General features: G+C 46.7%; 1 protein-coding gene across 2 annotated transcripts in view; it reads right to left on the reverse strand.

Annotated features, from left to right (window-relative positions):
- Positions 1–14,835, reverse strand: part of FRMD6 (FERM domain containing 6) — an 81,337-nt gene extending 66,502 nt beyond the window's left edge. The window contains exon 1 of one of the 2 annotated variants that reach the window (XM_051822842.3): positions 14,686–14,835. The gene's annotated coding sequence lies outside the window, so the exon portion shown is untranslated. The remainder of the gene's footprint in view (positions 1–14,685) is intronic. The other variant, XM_051822841.3, reaches the window with a different exon arrangement.
- Between the last annotated feature and the right edge of the window lie 1,830 nt (positions 14,836–16,665).

Below are 16,665 nucleotides of genomic sequence, written 5' to 3' on the forward strand. Positions count from 1 at the left end.
CTTTTTTATACCCTAGTTTTGAAAGCCATGAGAAAAGTCCTTACTAGAAATACCTTTGAAATAATTATAGGTTCATAAAATTAAAGTTGCTTTACAAGTTAACTATGTCTGAAATTTCTTTTTTCTTTTTTTTTTTTTTTTTTTTTGACAGGCAGAGTTAGACAGTGAGAGAGAGAGAGACAGAGAGAAAGGTCTTCTTTTTTCCATTGGTTCACCCAAATGGCCTCTATAGCCAGCACGCTGCGCCGATCTGAAGCCAGGAGCCAGGCGCTTCCTCCTGGTCTCCCATGCGGGTGCAGGGCCCAGGCACTTCGGCCATCCTCCACTGCACTCCCGGGCCACAGCAGAGAGCTGGACAGGAAGAGGCACAACTGGGACAGAATCCGGCGTCCCAACCGGGACTAGAACCCAGAGTGCCGGTGCCGCAGATGGAGGATTAGCCTAGTGAGCTGCAGCGCTGGCCCCTATGTCTGAAATTTCTAACCCAATTCACCTTTTGTCTTCTGCTTACCTATTTAAAGAGTTTAACTCAAGTACCAAACAATCAATTCTAGAGTTTTAAATTATAATTTTCTTTATCATCAAATCAATGACAACAGACAAATTCTTTGGGGTAAAATGTCTACTAGGTTGTTATAGAAATTGCCTCTTACATCCTTTCTAGGGTTAAGTTTTTCCATTCTGATTATTTTTACAAATGGCTATGGAATATGAGAAAGTTAAGAAATTCAGAAGTCAGTTCTACTGTACTCCTCACTCCAGCCCCCACTCCCAAATCAGAGCCCTCGGTTATAGGGTCTCACAACATCCCTACTTCTCAGTATACTTAACAAAATCATATCATTATATACATTATTTTAAAACCTGCCTTCCAGATTTAAAAAAAAAAAAGAAGCTTCATGAGGTCAAGTATGATGGTGTATATTTTTGTTAGATGAATGAAAAAAATAAGACATTTAAAATAGTATCAGTCATTGGAGCAAAAAAAGCATATTTAAAATAACTGAGTTATACATAGTAATGACCCTCTTACCTGGAAATTTTGTCCATTCACAATCAGAGAACTGGCAATAAATGTGGTGTTTAGTGACAGAATACTTTGACAGGTGATGGCAAAGGAACTACAAGGTTACAAAGGAATGGGCACTATAAACCAAGGAAGCATTATTTTTAAAAAAAATTTATTTATTTGAGAGGCAGAGCTACAGAGAGAAGGAGAGACAGAGAGAGAGGTGTTCCATTTGCTGGTTCACCCCCCAAAATGGCCACAACAGCTGAAGCTGGAATGATCCGACGCCAGGAGCCAGGAACCTCCTCTGGGTCCCCAACGTGGGCACAGGGGCCCAGGCACCTGGGCCATCTTCCACTGCTCTCCCAGGCCATTAGCAGGAAGCAAGATTGGAAGTGGAGCAGCCAGGACTAGAATTGGCACCCATAAGGGCTGCTGGTGCCGCAGGAGGAGGCTTAACCTACTACACCACAGCACCAGCCCCAAAAGCACTATCTGAGAAAGATTTTACACAAGATTTTGAAATAGTCTAGTACTTCCACAATATCGTTATAATCACACGTTAACATATACTAGAAGCTAAATCTAAATAATTATCGAGCAAATCTAAAATACATGTGCGAGGCTCTAGCAATTTATATGGTTTTTGTTTTCAAGAAATGTGTAACACAGCTGGGGAGTTAGGAAATACCTATAGAAAGCAGCACGTGCTAGGTTATAGTGGTGGGCAACACGCAGCCCAGGTGCAGGGGCGCGAGAAGCCAGAAGTGGAAACATGACCTAGACTAAGTGTACATGCATTATACAGGGCAATGGTAGAACACTTTGGCTGGACTTGAGGAACTCTGAGATGACAATGGAAAACTGTGTACCTACAGCACAAGGACAGCAAATTCATGTACCTAAAGGGGCAGGCAACAAAGAAAGCATGAGAAATGAAAAATGCCCAGAGCCACTTGGCTTCAAAGCTGGGAGAGGCTTGCTGCTGGGTGCTGAGGCAGCGGGAAGCGGTGGCAGAGAACACACCCAGGTAAGGCACGAAGCTGGTATGCTACTCCAACAGATCACTCTCAGGCCCTTCCACAGTTCAAGAACAGGCACAAAGTTCATTTTTTTAAATAATGTAAAATGTTTTGGTCTTTAAGTATTGGCAAATCAATGCTTTCAACCTTGTGTGAAAACCGAAACAAGTCTGCAGTCAATTTTGCTGGTGGGCCACAGGCTTGGAACTTTGGTTTGTCATGGTAAATTCCAAGCTAAGAGATCTGGACTTCATCTTGGAGGCACTGACTTAAAAAGACCCAGCAAGGGTTGCAAAATTTGCTTAGTTTTACACCTCTGCACACTCCGGTATCTACCATGGAACACTGAGCACTGCCAAATTATTTCACACTGGCCTTGTAAGTCTTCTCTGTTACAGGCCAATTACATTCATTTAACTAACTGCAGAACGGCTTGTAGGTTGCAGCTGAAAAAACATTCAAAATGACACCAATAAAACAGTGTTGACATAGCCGTACCTAAGAGAATGCTGACATTATGTGTGTATACCACAACCCACTAGAAATACACATAATCACTGGGGCTCCACTTCTCAAAAAACATGTACCATAATCCACCGCAAATGAGATCTTCTTTGCCCTCTCCTGCTCTTTCCCATAATTAGCAACTTTCTGAAGACTAATACTATACATTTTCTTATTACCACACAACACTCAAATATGTGTAACACAGTTTCAATTCTACCAATAGTTCTAAGCTTTTAACTATCCAAAAACATTACTTAGGTATTAGAGGCCTAACTGTTAACATTTTAATAAGCTTACAAAGAGAAAAGATAATTAGTATCAGAGACTTGTTGATTCGTTTTGATGATAGTATTACAGAGAGCTAGCATCAGAATTCAAAGGTAGTACCTAGAAGAGAAAATTCTTGGCACATAATTATGATCTAAGACACAGAACCATGAAAATTACTTAATCACATGCCTTGAAATCAACTCAAGATCAAAGTCATCAACAGTCATCCCTGGGTATCCCGGGGCACTGGTGCCAGGACCCCCCACAACTACCAATCTCTGAGGACACTCAACTCTCTCACCTAACGTGGGTGCCATTTGCATGTAACTCATGTGCCTGCTCCTGGTTACTTTAAATTCTATCTAGATTACTTGGAATACTTGAAACAATGCAAATGCTATGTGAGTAGTTGTTACACTGCACTGTTTAGGAATTGATGACAAGAAAAAGTCTGTATATCTTCATTACCGATAACAATTTTTCCTCAAACATTTTCAATCTGCAATTAGTTGACTCCATGGACTCAGAACCCATGTACACGGAGGGTTAATTTTGTGAAAGAAATATGAAAGAAGCAGTTTCCCTGTTTATAAGCTCTGGCTGTAGAGAACTCTTATTATGAGCCAACCACTCTGAGAATGACAGTTTGCAGGCTAGGAGAACACTTCCCTGTGTGGTCTGGTCACCTCAACTTTGTAACCACTGCTGAAAAAGAGGCCAACTTCAAGGGCAAGTCCCATTCTCCATATAAAAAAATCAACAGGTTGCGTTAATAAACACATCTTCTTCGTTAGAATCAAAGAAACACGTCTTAACACAAGCACAGGAGCTTTTAGGCTACAGTTCTCATCTAAAGACATTCAATAAAGAATTCAAAAACTGCATTAGAACTGCTATTTTATTTCAAAATAAACAGACGGCAATCCGCACACTAGCGTCTTGCCAGTAATAACCAGGGGTAAGTTCGAAGGCTCTAGCCCTGTCAATGCCTGCTGAAGACCCTGCACTTTCCAAAGTCCCGCCCCACATCTTCTCAGATGTATTAGACCGTATCTCACAACCCATATTAAATCTTTCTAACAGAAGAAATAGAATTGCAAATAACTTACTTTTCATAAGCTTTTCATCTTCTGAACTCACTCCAGTGAGATTTTCATCCTCACCGCTCACTGTGGTCACTGAAGACCAGATCCAATGAGCCACGTGAGTCCTCACGAACCCTGACCTCTCACAGCAGCACGTGACCCCATGGATTCACTCAGACTTTTTTTTTTTACTTCACATCAGGAATGGTCTCAGAATTTCCCCTATCCTCTTCGTTTCCTGCTCATCCCCCTATAACTCAATCTCTGAGCCGCAGGAGAGGGAAGGACTGGGCTGGCAGGCCAGGTAAGGCCATGAAATCATTTTGTCTGGCCCTGCTGAGGCAACTGCAGGCGGCACTTGCAATCTGATAAATTCATATAGCAGGCTCATTTTTAAGCTGGTAATTTTGTATGGCCCATAAATGATGTTATAAATATCCCAATGGTCCATGGCAGAAGAAAGGTTCCCTGACCCTGAACAGCATAAAAACAACCTAAGTTTTGTCCAAGACCATCATCACAATTAGAAAAACAATTCATGGTTCACTCCTCCCCACTGTGTGCGTCCACAGAGTTCACACTTTCTTCTAATAATAACATTGTTACTCCAGGAATGAGACAATTAATTGGTCCACTATGTTGAAAATATGTGCATTCCTTCCTTTGGCTTAAAGTATTTTCTTGTATTACTTGGGACATCTATTCTCCACATACTGTCAATACATCTATGACCCAACTGGGTCCATGGACCTCTTTCTGTCTACACATACTGCTCATGTGATCTCACTCACTGTTGGCAATTTCCAAACTTGTATCCCCCATCTGGCCCTCTTCCCTCAACTCCAGATTTCTACTGCCAACAACCTACTCAATTTCTCCACTTGGAAGTCAAACATAATGTGCTCAAAACAGCTCTTGGCTACCCTCCCCAAACAAACCACTCCCAAAGAGCCCTAGCTCAGTGGATGGCGACTCCCTTATGACACACAATTGCTCTTTCTCCTATCCCCCAGAGCTGGTTGGGAAATCCTATTGGTCGGTCCTACCTACAAAATAAATCTGGGCCATTTCTCACCACCTCCTCCACTGCCAACAGCATCACTTGTGTCCCTGTTTCTACCCTTGACCACCCTCTTCCATTTTCCTATTCCCAACACAGCAGCCAGTGATTCTACTGAAACCCAAGTCGAAACACCTCACTCTTCTCCTCAGAAGCTTCCAGTGTGCCCCATTTCCTTCAGAGCAAAACCACAGTCCTTACAAGGGTTCAGGCAGGCCACCCAGATGTCTTCTCTGACCTCCTGAGCTACTGCTTCACTGGTTCTCTGTGCTCCATGCAGTGGCCTCCACACTGTTCCTGCACAGCCCCAGGCACGTTTCCATCTCAAGTCCTCTCTAGCCCCTCTGCCCGGGCCCTCAGGGGCTTACTGCCTCCTTCAAGAAAGCTCCCCAGCGAAGCCTCACTCCTAATGTCCCTTGGTTTTCTCTATTCTTTCCTCTTCCCATCATATTGAGTATCTTCCAAAACACCATTAAATTTACGTTGTTAGTTTTATTGTCTCCTAATAGAATATAAGCTCTAAGAAGGAAGGACATTTTTATTTTGTTCATTAACTTATCTCTGGCATACACTAGGCATAGATTATATGAATGAAAGAACAAAATGAATTATAATTTAAGAACTGAAACTTCATATTAGTGTTTCAGTATTTGAAACTTTTTATTCAAACTTGAGCAATTTTGTTGTTCCAAAAGAAGCCCCTGTGTATCTGAAGGATGGAAAGATCTCAGCCTGACTCCACTGCCCAGCAGGATTCCAATAGCCCCAGGCACGCTGAGGACATTCTAAGCTCTGGCCATCCTTGATCCTGCTCCCTAACACCAGGGCTCAGCTTAACACGTACATCTACTACCCTTCCACACACATGTATTTTGTTCCTCTGACCAGACATCAAGTACTTTGGCAGCAATTCCACAAAGTCTGCATCACAGCCTGAATACTTCATAAAGACAAAAAACCTGGTTTTGGCGGACTTAGTAAACCTAACACTTTAAAAAGATCACTAAGTTCAAGACCTCACACACTCAACACACAGCAGGGAACAGGGTCATCTGGGGTAGATCCCCCTTTAATGAGCAAATCTGAATGATCCAGCGTGATTCTTGTGGAGGACCTGTGCCTATTTTGCTGAGCTCATAATTGCACTGTTTATATGTAAATGTGTCTTCTTAATATGCTTGAGTGTTTTTTTTTCTTTAATGCTTCCTTTGAAACTTTCAAACTATTAATTTCCTTTACACAAGTGGTTTAAAATCTTAAACTGTGGGCCTCACAACAGCCAACTGTAAAGGGGTCTGACCCACATGTTATGTAAACTGTGCCAATTTTGTGGGAGTGGGAGGGGAGGAATAAACAACTGCCCATACCAACCAAAGTGGCTTCTTGAAACAGGCTCGCATAAAACTACAGAATGCATGAGCAAAAAGACGCAGGCCACTGGTACTCTAAGTTTAACTTCACAGGTTAATCACTGTAAGTCTACAGATTTGCTTTATGGCATCTATAAAAATACTATTATTTAGTAGGCAGAAGCTGGGAACTGAGATGGCTGGAAACTGGGGGACAGTCTAGAAAAATAACTTGATCAATTAGTGATCAGTGAGACAGACCAGCTGTTCCTAGTGCAGTAACATGAACTATCCAATAACTGTAACTGAGAAAAATTAGGGTTTGTTGTCTGCTGAGTGCCATCTTTCTCTACATTTATGATAAAATCCCATAGATTACCTGTGAACAAAGGCTCAAGGACTACCAACTAAACTAAGTCCTTCACATCATTTCTGCTTGTCTCATGCAATAGCTAACATTACTTGGCTACTTACTATATATTAAAGACCGTATCAATGGCCGGCACCGTGGCTCAATAGACTAATCCTCCACCTGCAGTGCCGGCACACAGGGTTCTAGTCCCGGTCGGGGCGCCGGATTCTGTTCCGGTTGCCCCTCTTCCAGGCCAGCTCTCTGCTGTGTCCCGGGAGTGCAGTGGAGGATGGCCCAAGTCCTTGGGCCCTGCACCCGCACAGGAGACCAGGAGAAGCACCTGGCTCCTGGCTTCAGATCAGTGCGGTGCGCCGGCCACAGCGGCCATTGGAGGGTGAACCAACGGCAAAGGAAGACCTTTCTTTCTGTCTCTCTCACTGTCCATTCTGCCTGTCAAAAAAAAAAAAAAAAAGGCTGTATCACTAGTTTTACACATATTAGTTCATTTAGTAACAGTAAGTATCCCAGAAGGATGTTCTGATTATTACCTTTCATCTTACAGATGAGGAAAAAGCAATTCAAAGGATTAGGTAAGTTCCCCAGGGGTCCCACTAGAGAATAGCAAAAGCTGGATTCAGGGCCGGCACCACGGCTCACTTGGCTAATCCTCTGCCTGCGGCGCCAGCAACCCAGGTTCTAGTCCCGGTTGGGGCGCCAGGTACTGGTCCCTGTTGCTTCTCTTCCAGTCCAGCTCTCTGTTGCGGCCCGGGAGGGCAGCAGAAGATGGCCCAAGTGCTTGGGTCCCTGCACCCACATGGGAGACCGGGAGGAAGCACCCGGCTCCTGGCTTCGGATCAGCACAGCACCGGCCGTAGCGGCTATTAGGGGAGTGAACCAACAGAAGGAAGAGCTTTCTCTCTGTCTCTGTCTATAACTCTCTCTACCTGTCAAAAAAAAAAAAAAAAAAAAAAGCTGGATTCGGAACCCAGAAGATTGACCTCAGCAATCTCACTCTCACCATTATACTTCACTGCCTCTTTCCAATGCTGTCTTTTCTGAAGTAGCTGCCCTGAGTAACTTCTCAAAGTTGTGCACCTACAGTAAGCCTATTTTAGTTTCTAACACTACCCATAAATATTTGCTGTTACAAGCAGTATCTCATTCAAACAGGAAATATTTATTACACATATACAAAACTGCAATTCTACCTTTCTTCACCTTTTAACGAGCTTAAGCCAAAACTCTGACCTTTTCTTAAACCATGAAAATATCCTTTATTCTTTAAGGAAATGTGAAAAGAATACATGAATAGTTTTCCTTTGCAAACACTTCATCTAACAGATCTGTCAGTGAGATCATAATCCTATGTTTTACAATGAGTGCTTCCTGGGAACACCAGACATCCCCCATCAGAATTTCACTGGTGTTTTCAACAGACAGACACTGGGATATTTAAAATATAACTTGACTGGGGGAAGGCAGGGGGTAGGGAAGAACAGATAAAGGGAGGAACTGTTCAGAGAGGGAGAAGCATAAAGGCAGGAGGAATCCCCAAAAATCTTTCTGGCAATATTTTCCTAAGAATGAACTATCCTGAAAACATTTAGACAGCAATCCTTTGAAATGAGTGTCCTTCTTAGATCACTGATGATTAATGAAACAACCAATCAAAACGGACCTTCAGATATCACCTACTAGTCATAACCCCAAGACTCATTAGGGAGCCATACCAGTTAGGGGAAGAAGGGGGTGCACAAATCCCAACAGCTGCATATGGAGGGCAGCCGTACAGCAGGTAGAAGTAAAATTCTACCTCACTGGGCTGCAGATTCATTTCTTCTGGGCAGGTTTAAACCCATCTGAACAGGGCCACGGGACACCGTGGTGTCAATCAGTGATCCTCCCAGTGGACTCACTGCTTAGACTACAGGGCAGCAGCTGAGTTTCAGCCTTTATGCTCCCTACGATACAGGACAGCACTGCCCTGATCTGGTCTCTTCTCTCTCCAACAAGCAGATGGCACTAGAAGAGAAAAGGCCAAATCTGAAGTAGCATCCACTCTTGGTAACACCATGAGCTGATTCCAAATCACTCGCTCAACCTCACAGAGCCTCCAAGTCAGGTGTTTAGCCTCCTGGTAAGACAGGTACGTCCCACACCGAAGTACCTGGGTTCAGTTCCTGCTCCAGCTCCTTGGTTCCAGCTTTCTGCCAATGTGTACCCCGGAAGGCAGCACTGATGGCTGCTCAGAGTAACTGGGTTCCTACCTCCCATGCATGAGATCCAGCTCAGCGCCTAGCTCCTGCCCTGACCCACTGCTGCTCCCACTGGGGAGCTCTCTGAGTTTGTCTCTGTCTCCCTGTCTCTCAAATAGAAAACACATAAAAATGGGGCTTGCAGAGATATCACCTAAGGACCCCTTCCTCTTCCCAGTTCTCCATGAAATTTCACAATCTCCAGTTGGTATATCCCAAACTTTACCCCTACAACACTGAGATTCTGTGGACTGAGTGGAAACTTTAGTATTTTTGTGATAATGTTTTTCCTCTCACATCATATTTCTGAAGTTATTTTTTTTCTTTTAAGCTTGCATCTTTTTCTTTAATCTCAACCCCAAAGTGCCCAACTTTTTTAGGGTCATAAAAAAGATCACTTGCCATACAGCAGGCCCAGAGTACCCAAATGTCCGCTGACAGAATAGATAAATAGGATATATTCATTCATAGAAATAACAAAAAAAGTAACTACTACTACCTCTATCAGTCTGGATATACAATTTGACATTATGTTGAGCCAAGGAAGACATAAAAAAGAACTTCTATGTGATTGCATTCAAATGTAGCCCAAGAAAAAGATTAAAATTAACTCACAACAGAAGTCAGATAGAGCTGACTCTAAGGAGAGGCTTCTGGGGTCAGGTAGTGTCCTCTTTCTTGACTTGGATGCTAGCTGCCACTTTGGTCTGGATGCTTCTGATCTGTGTTTTGTCCAGGCTGTATGTAATCATTCAGCAGCAAGTTCAAAGAAATAAAGCCACAGGAACCAAAGAGGAAAAGCTACCCATACAGCACAAATGCTGCTACCTGTGGGGAGGAAATGACCTACAGTGCACTGAGTATGTGCAGACAGAAAAAGCACCCGAAAAGCTACGTGAGAAACTTCACTGTATCTCCTCAAGTTTTCCTTCAGAATTTGCTCACGTTTAATGAAAATTTTCTCATTTACATGAAATTGGCTATAAATTCAGTTATATTTTTAAAAAACCTAAAAATATCTGAGAAAGATCCATTTGGAATACTAAGGGTTTCTTTTTTAAAAAAACTTTTATTTAGTAAATATAAATTTCCAAAGTACAGTTTATGGATTACAATGGCTTCCCCCCCCCCATAACTTCCCTCCCACTCACACCCCTCCCATCTCCCACTCCCTCTCCCATTCCATTCACATCAAGATTCATTTTCAATTATCTTTATATACAGAAGATCGATTTAGTATATATTAAGTAGAGATTTCATCAGTTTGCACCCACACAGAACATAAAGTGAAAAATACTGTTTGAGTACTAGTTATAGCATTAATTCACACTGGACAACACATTAAGGACAGAGATCCCACATGAGGAGTAAGTACACAGTGACTCCTGTTGTTGACTTAACAATCTGACACTCTTGTTGGAATACTAAGGGTTTCAAAAAGATACTTTTGAGCAGAATTATCCCACTCACCCAACAAATTCATACAAAGATGTGGGTACTGGCCAAATCTCTGCCTAGGTTCTGCCTGTGTAGACTGAACTGTGCTGGCTGAGGCTAGGCGGGCGGGGAAAGACACTCAGGAAAAGGCTAGGACAGACAACTCCAACGCTGCCTGTACCTGGGAACCACACCTGGTTCCCCTGTGAACGAGTTTCAGCATTCTTCTCTCCCTGCAGCACTGTAACCGGCTGTCAGATCAACGATTTCTTTCCCCTTCTCAGAGGCCCACAATTCCTCTTTGATCAGTGTGGCACACCGCCTGCCTGACTGCTCCATCTGATACACAGAACAAGTGACAGGATACAAGCGTGCATCTGAAGTAATTACAACACTAAATCACTTTAAAAGATCAGCAGGCAGGCTGCTTCTCACCCACAACGTGATACAAACTTCCAGCCATTACTGTTATAGAGTCCCTCTGATCCCACAGCATCGGAGGCAGAACCATTAGCGCTCAGACAAAAACTGCTCCCAGTCTTTGAAAGGGGAAGCGGCTCTTGGGGGAGCAGGTTGGGGGGCTGCTACTAAGCATCCAGTCCCTGCACATTACTTAGCTTCCCACACCGAGGCAGGCAAGGGTCTGAGCATAAATATCAATTAGCAGCCCTCCTCCGTGTTGTGCACAGAAGGCACCTTAGTCTAACCACTGTAATTCTCCCTGCTTAGCAGAAAAGATGCTATTCTCTAATTTCCTTTTAAACTAAAGTTCTCCCTCTCGGCTTTGTTTTGAATACTCACCCTTCTAAGTTTAGATATCCTAGATTTCAAGGCTCTCAAATTATCCCTTTAACTTATGTAAAGGCCCCCCAAAGCCTCTTCCTCAAGATAACGTGCAACTCACAAAAGTGCTCTCAACCAGCCCCTTTATCAAAGTTTAACCAGGGAGACCAACAATGCCAGTTTTCCCGCTTGGGCTTTAGGGAGGATCTACTTTAGACAAAATTTTATTACTCAGAAGATTCCTTCACTGATTCTTTGCTAATCCTCCTGCCTCCTCTTGACTGTCTATTATACGCAATCACAATGTGGTCAACTTTCAAACTGCATAATGACATCACCACACTAAGGCTTCCCAAAACTATGTTACTTTAAGTATGCAACAAACACGCTTCCAAACTCCATACACTGAAGTTTTCTTCTGGGTTGTGTTTGCTGAGACTTGGCCAGACAAAAAGGGAGGTACAGGCTGAGGAGCATCATACCAGCTGCTACCCCTGAAACCACAAAGTGTGTTACAGCAGGATGCTGCTGGAGATGCCAATCACAATCACAACTCCTTGTGTTTCAAACAACAAAGTCGGAACGGTGTAAGTGAAAGCCAAAGCTGTGCTTTGCCCATAAGGATACAACACCGAATACTTCCTGCTTTCCCATTTATTAAAGAAATATTTTTCCTCATCTACACAGAAGCATTTTTGAGCCTGCATTAATGAGTAAAAAAAAAATCACTGCTGTATAAATGCAGAAAGCTTTCCACCCTTTAGAAGACCAAAAACAATATTAAAAGGACAAGAGAAAGCCATGAAATTTGGTTTGCAGCTCAGAAAACTAAGGGATAATTTGTGAATGCCATCTGGGATCCAGGCAGCCTCATCAACAAAAGGGGAAACTTGTTGAGATCATCCAAATCTAAAACTCACATACATTTTTACATCTGGACTGAATTAATCTTTTCTTGGTACTGGCCTTCATGTAATAAAGTAATTGTTTGCAGGTTTTTTTTTTTTTTTTAACCACAGCTCTAGAAATCAAATGTGTAGCATCTAAGATGAAAACTACAAAGAAGCACTTTATCAAAAAAAAAAAAAGTAAGTTGAGACAGGAGCCTCCTTTGCACTCAACTCTGAACCTGACAGCTCAGTCAAAAACAATTCTGTCTGAAACCTTCATTTCAAGCATCTGCCACAAAGGCTACACAGCCTATTATGTCATAAGTTCTGAAAGCCAAAAGCTTTATAAGCAGAGTTAACTGCGGGAGCAAACTCCAGAAACTAGAAAATACTCTACAACCCCCTCCCCCAATACCGCTAGCCCAGCAGAATGACCATCATTTAGAGAACTCACTTGCAGCTAGAGGACTATCACCTAGCACACTGGCATTCTGTTTTCAAAAGCACTGTCTTCACTCTGTTGTCTTCCTGCAGAGCCAGGGGCATTTCAATCTTCAAATTCAACTGAGGTACTTGAAGCTGGCAGCTTCCCCTGCTGCCCTCAACAAGGAGGAGTTGGAACCAGACAGGGACTTCCACTGCCTTCGAATGTTCTGAGCGCTGGAAGAACTGCTGGTTCCTGCGGCCCACCACCGTCCGAACACCAGGATTCTCACCAGCAACTCAAAGCGCGGAAAATTAGTTCAGCTTACAGTCAGTCTGCTTTCTGGAGAAGCTATCCTGCAGATAACCTGACACGAGATAGCCCCTGCGAGACCCTTTTCACCTAATAATTTCTGCCAAAGGGCCATTTTAATATGAAATTATGAACCCTCCGTGTTTACCAACACACTGAAAAACAGCATTCAAGAAAATACTGTCAAGTATTTTCATTTTTAAAATAAAACTGATTTCTCAAAACCACACCCAAGGAAAAGGATTAGGTGTGGGGAGTTCTATACCACAAAGGACAACTGCATCTGGTTTCCTGCCTCTTCTGGTCTTCTCCCTCCCCCATGCTCCAACCTGCAGACCATTTGTACCGCCTGCTTGTTACAACTACTTTCCACAATCGTCTCCTGATGCTCCAGATACTAAAAAAACTGCTTACCCTTCAACAGTGCCAATTCTAAATTTATGCAATGCTTTAAGAAGGAAACCCAAAAGTCACAAGGCTTTTTAATGACAGATGTATTACGGAAAAATTTCCCCACCAAGTTTTGATGCTGTGAAATATCAACTCCCCGAAATCACAGAAAGGAAATGGCTTACATTCTTGGAAAATGAAGCCACCAGCGGCTTTCTCCAACAGTATTTTCTAATCCCTCAACTACACCCTGTGGCTACAGGGAGTATTTCGTGCAAAACCTAAATTGAAATAGATGCTTACAAAAGCAGCAACAAACATCGCCCGGGTCCCAGAGAAGAAGGGGAAGGAAACATAACGTGGGAAACCCAGCAAGAGACAGCTTCTCTCTCCACGTTCAGAAAGGCAGGGGAAGGCAGGTTTAAAGTCAAAAGCAACCCGAGAACGCCGCCTCAAGTTTTCCTTCCCCGCTGCGGGCAGTGCACAGCTCCCGAGGGAAACGCAGCAAAACAGACACTTGCTACACACACACACACACACACACACACACACACACACGAGAACGAGAGAAGAAAACAACAAAGAAAGCCCGGCAAGGGTGGAAGGGGGTACACGAGCCAGCATTTTTTGGACAGTGCTTACACAACTGCATGGTCCGAAAAATGTACCGGCTAGCATTGCAACTTTTCAATATGCCTGTTTTGACAGCTTTCCACCCATCCAAGCCCTAAGAAAACAGCCTCACCAGTAAGGCTTTGCCGTCCCGGGGCTCGAGGCGGGGGTTTTAAGCCTCGCGATGCCCACAGGGGGGGCCCTAGCTGTCCTTGCTGACAGCGCCCGGAGCACAGGCTGGATGGAGGTCTCTTCAGCCCGGGGTCCGGCCTGCGCGCCGCAGCTCCCCCCACCACCAGGAACCTCAAGTCAGCAGGCCGTGCCCCCGACCCGTGTCCCAGCTCAGCCTCCAGCCCTCGCGGCCGGCCACTTCCAGGGGCCGAGGGGCAGAGGCTGCGCGCGGGTCCGGGTCGCTCCCCGCAGCCCAGGCTGCCCGGCCTCCGCGCGCGCACAACAGGCGGCCCGGCACAGCCCCGCCAGCAACGCGGGGCTCGGGTCCCAGCCGGCGAGCGAGACGGACGGCGCCAGGAGCGTTGAAATCCGGGGGCCCGGGAGCGCAGCCCTCGGCCCGGCCCGGCCCCCCGCCCTCGCCGCCCAGGCGGCCCCGCAGCTCCGCGCCTCCCCCGCGGCCCGGCTGCCCCGGGGCCCCGTCCTCCCGCCTCAGCGTGGGCGAGCTCCGACTCGCGGAGAGGCGACCCGCCCGCCCGCCCGCCCGCCCGCCCGCTGCCCGACGCCCAGCGCAGCAGGAAGGCGAAGAAAGACGCGGAGACCGGGCTCTGCCGCGCCGGGACTCCCGACTTCCGAAACCCCGCCGAACCCCGTCCCGGCGCCGCCGCCGCCCCGGGCCGACAGGGGGCACAGCGGGCGGCCCGGGCGTCACGGCCGGGCTGGGTGTGGGGGAGTCCAGGAAGGCCCCAGGCGCTCGTACCTCGGAGAAAGTCCCGAGCACCGGGCGTCGGACTCTCGTCAGCCCCAGCGTCTTCCTGCCGGCGCCGAACCTACCCAGCTCCTCTCAGAGCCCGGGCCAGAGCAGCCACAGGAGCGCCCCGCCCCCCGCCCACGCCTCCGCCACGCCCCCGAGGCTCCACCCCCGGCCCGCCCCTGAGGCCCCGCCCCTTTCCGCCCCGAGGTGGCGGCAGAGGCTGCGGAGCCGCAGGAACCCGGCGCGGATCGCGCGATCGCACGTGGAGCGCCGGCCCACCCCACCCCGCCCCGCCCCGGATCCTACCAAGCGTACTGCGGGGGGCGATGCGGAACGTCCGCGGCGGGAGCGAGCGGAGGAAGCCCCGATTCCGGGGTCCTGGGCCACGAGACGAGCGTCACGTGGACCCGCGGTGTGGCTCTGCAAGTGGCGGCCTTGCCCCGTGCGACAGAGCCTGGGCGCCAGGGGACACTGTTGCCTCCCCTCCCCCCGCCTTCTGGCCGAATGGTGTATCCCTCGCGGGGCCTCTGCTCCTCTGGGACGCTCCTTAAGCTGGCTGGTCGCGACGGCCGGGGGCGGCTGTTTGGCTTGGGCTTCGTTTGACTAATGCCGTGGAACTGAGGGGAGGCCTCTCTGTGAGGAGGCGGAAGAGGTTTCGTGACTCCTCTCTCCCCTCGCGTCCTCCTGCCCTCCCAGCCCCGGGGACGCCGCGCCTCGCGGGTCTGGCTGGAGGGGCGCCGCCGAGGAAGCCGAGCCTCCCCGGCTAACGCCGCCTCGCCAGCCCGTCGGGGAGACACGGGCTGTCGGAGATACTTAAGCCCCCTCCCGGTGGGTGGGGCCGGCGGGAGGATGCTGTGATAACACTGAGACACCTGTGGGTTCAGCCCGCCCGCCTGCACCTGCTGCTGCGGGCTGCACGCGTGGGGGAGAGACGCCGCCCCGGCCCAGACCCCAGGCCCGCGGCTCGCGGAGCTCCAGCTCCCGGGCCGGGGCCCTCCTAGGGCTTCCGTTGACTTTTCTGACCCAGTGACCCCTGGCCTTGCCGGAGGTAACAGAGACGCCCCTGCTGGGCCGTTTACTAAAGGGCCGAGCTGTACGACTGTCCTGCTCTGCCAGCTGGCTGAGACGGACGAGGGCCTGAGAAAGCGCAGGATCCCTAACCCGACCTATGCTAACAGAAGCCAACTTTAAAATTGCCCTGCTCCTTTGATCCAAGCGTAAAACGTGAAGCTGGCTGTCACTGGTTGAAATGATGCCTTGTTTGCATGCCAAAGAAACAGAGTTTGTATTCATTACAGCTGAAGCTCGCTTGGAATGATTGCCTCGTTCAGGCGCTATACCTCAGAACCCAGGGTTAGGAACTCATCTTCTGTCTTCACCATGGGTGATTCCTTCAGAGGCAGGCAGTTCACAAGGATACTGCACTCAGGGCTCAAAGTTCTCACTCCGTTGTGGAGAGGGACTGCCTCGTAAATTAGCTGTACCTAGGGTACGGAAACTCAAAAGTCGGTTAACAGTGGACTTCCGCATTGTAGGCATTTACAAGTGGAGGGTCGCACTGTCCCGGCAACTTACCTTTCGGCTGCATTCAGAATGAGTGCATTAAATAGTACTTGATAAGGTAATAACTTTGCTTAATGAGCTAACCCAGCAATCCATGTGTAAAAATAAATGAGAAATGTGAGGGTTCTTCCAAAAGTTTTTGGGAGAATAGAACAAAAGATAAGTATTTTGGTGCAAAAAAATGAAATTAATGTAGGGTGTTTTTTTTTTTTGTAAGAGGCATTTTCCTTTACTTTTTTGAAGAACCCTTGAATGAATGGATTTCAATTTTTTTTTTTTGCACTAAAATGAACTTACCTTTTAACTTTTCCCACAAACTTTTTGAAGCATCCTTGTATATTACCATCTTGGAAGACAGTCCCTAAATCTGATATATTTTAAGGTTTCAGGAATCAAAATGTAGCAGATGAAGAACAACACATT

The sequence above is a fragment of the Oryctolagus cuniculus genome, chromosome 12, assembly GCF_051225735.1.
Source record: "Oryctolagus cuniculus isolate XC-2025 breed Fujian yellow rabbit chromosome 12, ASM5122573v1, whole genome shotgun sequence".
In the NCBI taxonomy this organism is placed as follows: Eukaryota; Metazoa; Chordata; class Mammalia; order Lagomorpha; family Leporidae; genus Oryctolagus; species Oryctolagus cuniculus.